Source organism: Eriocheir sinensis, chromosome 53, assembly GCF_024679095.1.
Source record: "Eriocheir sinensis breed Jianghai 21 chromosome 53, ASM2467909v1, whole genome shotgun sequence".
Classification (NCBI taxonomy): domain Eukaryota; kingdom Metazoa; phylum Arthropoda; class Malacostraca; order Decapoda; family Varunidae; genus Eriocheir; species Eriocheir sinensis.
Window position 1 is genome coordinate 6,035,125 of NC_066561.1, and position 6,013 is coordinate 6,041,137.

Below are 6,013 nucleotides of genomic sequence, written 5' to 3' on the forward strand. Positions count from 1 at the left end.
TTTTTTCCTTTTTTCTTCTTTTCTTCTTCTAGTTACTGCTTCTTTTATTCTTTTTCTTCATATTTTTCGTCTATTTTTTCTTCATCTTTTTTTCTTTTCTTCTTGTAACGGCTTTTTTTCTTCCTTTTCTTTATATTTTTCTTTTTTCCTTTTTTTCTTCTTTCCTACTTCTTGTTACTGCTTCTTTTCTTCTATTTTTCTTCATCATCATCCTCTTCTTCATCATTATCTATTTTTCTTCTTTATTTTTCTTCGTCTCATTAATTTTCATCATTGCTACCCATCTTTATTTTCTTCTTCCATATTGCTGACAAAACACAAACTTCAAACTTGCTCCCTCGTGACTCGTTCTTGCTATCTGAAAACATTAATTTCCCAAACCGATTCTCGCGACAGTCGATCCCTCTTGTGTAGTATTGTTATTAAATATTCGCTCAATCCTCATTACTTATTCTCCTTCTCCTTATGCGATTGGCTAACTAAAGGAGAACGTACCAAGGCTGTTTGTATATAATAATAGCCGCTCTCTTCTGTCTGTCTGTCTGTGTGATTGTATTCCTGTCTGTATGTTTGGGTATGCGTCTGTCTGTTTCTCTCTATCTGTTTTTGTCTGTCTTTATTTATATTTTCTCTCCGTGTATCTGTCTGACTTTCTGTTTAACCCTTTGTCTGTCTGTTGTCTGCCTCACTCTGTCTGTCTGTGTGTGTGTGTGTGCTTCTCTCTCTCTCTCTCTCTCTCTCTCTCTCTCTCTCTCTCTCTCTCTCTCTCTCTCTCTCTCTCTCTCTCTCTCTCTCTCTCTCTCTCTTCCACCAGCCTACCTGTCAAACTGAAAAAAAAAGGTATACAATTTCTTATAACCACGATACACTTTCCATCGACCTCTCTGGTTCTCCTAACACTAATGCCTCTTCGTCCCCTTCCCCTGCAGCCGGATGCCTCTGTTTCTACCCCCCATGCGACTGTGAGTACGACTGGAGGACATGGTGATAGATGGACAGGTGGGAGAGCGGGCAGGTGAGGGGGTCGAGGACACTGATGGGAGAGCAAGAGTATGAGGAAGGAAAAAGAGAAGTGTCTGCATGTTAGTCGCCATTAAGAAGATCAGAAAGGTGGACGGGTTGGGTGCATGAAGACACCGACTAATGGATTTAACAAAGAGTATGAAGAAGCTACAGGAAGAGAGTCTGCGAGTACTTCACCATCAAGAAGATCAACAAGAGGAAAGGTGGACAGGTTGGGGGCATGAAGAGAGACACCGCCTGACAGATTTAACAAAGGGTATGAAGAAGCTACTGGTAGAGTCTGCAAGTACTTCAACATCAAGATCAACAAGAGTAAAGTTGGAGAGGTTGGGGGATGAAGAGACATTAACTTTTTTTTATTTTTATAACAAAGGCAACAAAAAGTGTATCAAAAAAGCCCGCTACTCACCGCTCCCACAACAGACAGAAGTAAAGAGTGGCCAAGAGAGAGGTCAATTTCGGGTGGAGGTGGATGGATTAACTGATGGATTAACGTTGGGTAAAAGAGGATGAAAGGAGAGAGGAGAGAGTGCAAGTTATTTACCATCAAGAAGAACAATGTGAGGAGATATGGACAGGAAAGGGAATCGAGAGACAATAAATGATGGAATAAGAACGTGTATTAAGAGACTACAAGAGGAGATTGTTCAAGTTATTCCCCATCAAGATCAACAGGTGGAGAGATGAACAGGTGAAGGAACCAAGAAAAACACCCGAAACTGACCTCTCGTTCTGGTCACTACCACCGTTGCCATATTATCGTACCCAGAGCATAGTATTTACCGGTTTCTGACGCCTAACTATTGCCAAGAAACATCAGGATCTATCTCTTTTAACGTAATTATAAATGAGTCTCGTTATGGGGCCCCAGAAGACAGTTTTGGGGCAGGAAGTCGGGAAATATAAGCGGCTGAGCATGACAATCTGGCACCGTTGGGCCCACTAGCACGATTTTTGTTGCTGCTGTCCCTCCCTTGCTGTAAAAAAAAAAAAAAAAAAAAAAAAAAAACTTACTAATGAATAAACAAAGGGTGTAATGAGACTCCAAGAAGATATCGTTAGTTATTCACCATCACTCACTATTCATGCCTCTTGTGTAGTACTGTTATCGGTTATTCATTCGCTCTTCATTAGTTATTCCCTCTCTCGTTATGCGATCGGACGATTAAAGAGGAGCTTGTCAAGGATGTTTGTATAAAATAAAAACCGCCTTTTCGTTGCTGTTTCTATTATTTGCCCTTGAGTCGCCTCCCTGTGAAAGTCAAGGCCAACATGCATTTCCAGAGGCCACAGAGGAGGTGAGTCGGGTTCTTCTGAGTGCTTCTGACCTTCATGGTGTTCGGGGTGGGAAAAAAGAACAAAGGATACAGGAAGACGGAAGGACGGTAGAAAATAGTTGACTGATGGTGGCTGGAACGTACAGGTGGTAAAATGAACGTACAGGTGGTAAAATGAACGTACAGGTGGTAAAATGAACGTACAGGTGGTGAAATAAACGTACAGGTGGTAAAATGAACGTACAGGTGGTAAAATGAACGTACAGGTGGTGAAATAAACGTACAGGTGGTAAAATGAACGTACAGGTGGTGAAATAAACGTACAGGTGGTAAAATAAACGTACAGGTGGTAAAATTAACGTACAGGTGGTGAAATAAACGTACAGGTGGTGACTTAAACGTACAGGTGGTGAAATAAACGTACAGGTGGTAAAATGAACGTACAGGTGGTAAAATGAACGTACAGGTGGTGAAATAAACGTACAGGTGGTGAAATAAACGTACAGGTGGTGAAATAAACGTACAGGTGGTAAAATAAACGTACAGGTGGTAAAATGAACGTACAGGTGGTGAAATAAACGTACAGGTGGTGACTTAAACGTACAGGTGGTGAAATAAACGTACAGGTGGTAAAATGAACGTACAGGTGGTAAAATGAACGTACAGGTGGTGAAATAAACGTACAGGTGGTGAAATAAACGTACAGGTGGTGAAATAAACGTACAGGTGGTAAAATGAACGTACAGGTGGTAAAATGAACGTACAGGTGGTAAAATGAACGTACAGGTGGTAAAATGAACGTACAGGTGGTGAAATAAACGTACAGATGGTCTTCATAACGTCTATACAGCACCCGAAACCGGAAATAGAGAAAGGAAGAAATGTGAAAAAGGAAAGATAGATAAACGAAAGGAGTTAAGAAGAAAGTTAAGAGCAGTGAGAGAGAGAAAGGAGAGGATAGAAGAGAGGAAAACGGACGAGGGAATTAAGGAAAACGATATACGAACAAAGAATACAGTAACAGAAATATGGAGAGGAATGGAAGAAGGGAAAGAAAGACAGACGAAAGGGGTAAAGAAGAAAGTGACGAGAGGAAAAAGAAGAAAGCGAAAACCAACACAAAGGTGAGGTAACATCGCACCTGACAGGCAAACACAACACACAACACCGGGGAATCCCTCTCACCTGTATTCCCTCACGCAACACACACCTGGCGATGGCAACACTGCTACCACATGACGAGACTCGATTTTTGTGTTGCCAGGTAATTGTGAGGAGATGAAAGGGAAAGGCAGGTAGACACAGGCAGACACAGGTAGATTAGGAGGGTTGGAAGCGCGGTAGGAGGCAAAGGGGGGAGGGATGGAGGTAGGGAAGATTAAATGGAAGGAAAGGGAAAGTGGATAAATTGAATTACAGGATGATAGGGAAGGAAGAAAAGGGAAGATGGGAAGGTAGGAATCTGATACATGGAGGGAAAGAGAGAGAAAGAGAAGGAAAGGGGTGGAAGAGGGAAGAGATAGAGGAGAAAAGGGGTAATGAAAGGGAAAAGTGGAAACAAATAATAGATGGATAAAAAAGAGTTGAAGAAAGTGAGCAGTAGAAAATAGAGATGGGAAGGGATGGAAAAGAGGATATAGATAAAGAAAGGGGTGGAAGATGGAAGAGATAGATGAGAAAAAGGTTAATGAGTGAAAAGTGGAAAATAAAGAGGATAGGATGAAAGAGGAGAAGAATAAAGAAGAAAAGAAGAGACGGAAGAGAGAAAAGAGACAGAAGAAAGGGAATAAGAAAAGTGAAGAAGAGCGAAATAGAAGTAGAAATGGATGAAAGGAAGGACGAATAGACAGAAAAAAATGTTGAAGAAGAAAATGAAGAATGGGAGGATAAAGATGAAGATAAATGTTGAAAAAAAAGAGAAAAATGTTGAAAAAATGTTGAAAAAATGTTGAAAAAGAGATATAAGTTGAAAAAAATGTTGAAGAAGAAAGAGAGAGAGAGAGAGAGAGAGAGAGAGAGAGAGAGAGAGAGAGAGAGAGAGAGAGAGAGAGAGAGAGAGAGAGAGAGATAGGGTGGGGGGCGAGAGCGGATATGGGGACGGGGAATGGAGACGAAAGGAGGAGGAGGAGGAGGAGGAGGAGGAGGAGGAGGAGGAGGAGGAGAAGTTGATAAGATAAATCGTGTTGAAATGTCACAAGGGATTCCAAAAGGTCGTCGACTGACCTAATAAAATGTTACGACTCTCACACTTGATTTCCCTTCCTTCCCTTCCTTCCCTTCCTTACCCTTCCCTTCCCTCCTACCTCTCTGACTCCTTCCCTCCACCCCCTATACCTCTCTTCCTCCCTACCCATTCCTTCCCCTAAGCTCCCTTTCTTTCCTCCCTCTCTTCCTTACCCAATTCCTCCCTCTCTTATTTTTCCTTACGACTCCTTTCCCTCCCATCCCTTCTCTTCCTACCCCTCCCTTACCCCTTCCCTTCGCTCCCTATCTCTCTTCCTTACCCCTCCCTTCCTTCCCTTCCTCTCTTACCCCTTCCCTCTTTTTCTATCTCTCCCTCCTTCCCTCTCGACATTCCTCTCTTATGCGTCTCTGAATATTCTCTCTCTCTCTCTCTCTCTCTCTCTCTCTCTCTCTCTCTCTCTCTCTCTCTCTCTCTCCTCCTCCTCCTCCTCTTCCTTCTTCTCTTCTCCTTTGCACACACAAGTCCCTTCCTTCCCTTCCTCATCTATCTAACCTCCTCTCTTGAAGTCTCATGTCCCTCTTCGTCGTCTTTCTTCTTCCTCCTCCTCCTCCTCTTCTTCCTCCTCCTCCTCCTCCTCTTTTGACTCAGTTACTATTAATATGATTTTCCTTGAGGCGAAGCGAAGGGTAAACAGGTTTCTCAATGTACACGATAAGACAAGAAAAAAATGACAATAATAAGAAAATGAAAATGGGAGAAGAAAATGACAAGAAAATAAGAAAATGATAACAAGAAAAGAAAAAAATGACAAAAAATGACAATAAGAGGAATATGACGATAGGAAAAAGAAAAAAACTGACAATAGGATAAAGAAAATGAAAATAAGAAAAGAAAATGAGAATAAGAAGAGAAGAAAATGAAAATGAAAAGAAAAGAAAATGAGGATAAGAAAAAGAAAATGAGAATAAGAAGAGAAGAAAATGAGAAGAAGAGAAAATGAGAAGAGAAGAAAATGAGAAGAAGAAAAAGAGAAAATGAGCGTAAGAAATGAAGAAAATAACAACAGGAAAAGAAGGAAATAACATACATGGAAAATGATATAAATAAGAAAATAACATTAATAAGAAAAGCGGAAAATAACAAAGAGTAAAAAGACATAAAAAAGAAAATAACATAATCGACAAAGTCACACAAAAAAAAACGAGGGAAAAGATGAAAAAAAAAAAAAAATCCCTCCCCCCTACCTACACAATCCTTACATAAACGCTCCTCATCCTCCTCCCCTCCCCTCCTCTCTCTCTCTCTCTCTCTCTCTCTCTCTCTCTGGGAATATTATTTTAACGATTGGTATTTCCCACAAAGTGTTTTGTCTCTTTATGTATTGACGTTGATGTGCTATCTCTCTCTCTCTCTCTCTCTCTCTCTCTCTCTCTCTCTCTTGTTGATATATTCTCTTTTTTTTTTGTTTTTCATTCTTCATAAATTTCTCTTTCTCTTCCTATATCTATATTTTTTTGTATATTCCCGC

General features: G+C 40.7%; 1 protein-coding gene across 8 annotated transcripts in view; it reads left to right on the forward strand.

The window, feature by feature from the left end:
* Window positions 1–2,921, forward strand: part of LOC126983277 (uncharacterized) — a 55,422-nt gene extending 52,501 nt beyond the window's left edge. For all 8 annotated transcript variants that reach the window (XR_007735752.1, XR_007735755.1, XR_007735759.1 and 5 more), the window contains 3 exons: window positions 930–2,566; window positions 2,727–2,786; window positions 2,907–2,921. The gene's annotated coding sequence lies outside the window, so the exon portion shown is untranslated. The remainder of the gene's footprint in view (window positions 1–929; window positions 2,567–2,726; window positions 2,787–2,906) is intronic.
* The last annotated feature ends 3,092 nt before the right edge of the window (window positions 2,922–6,013 follow it).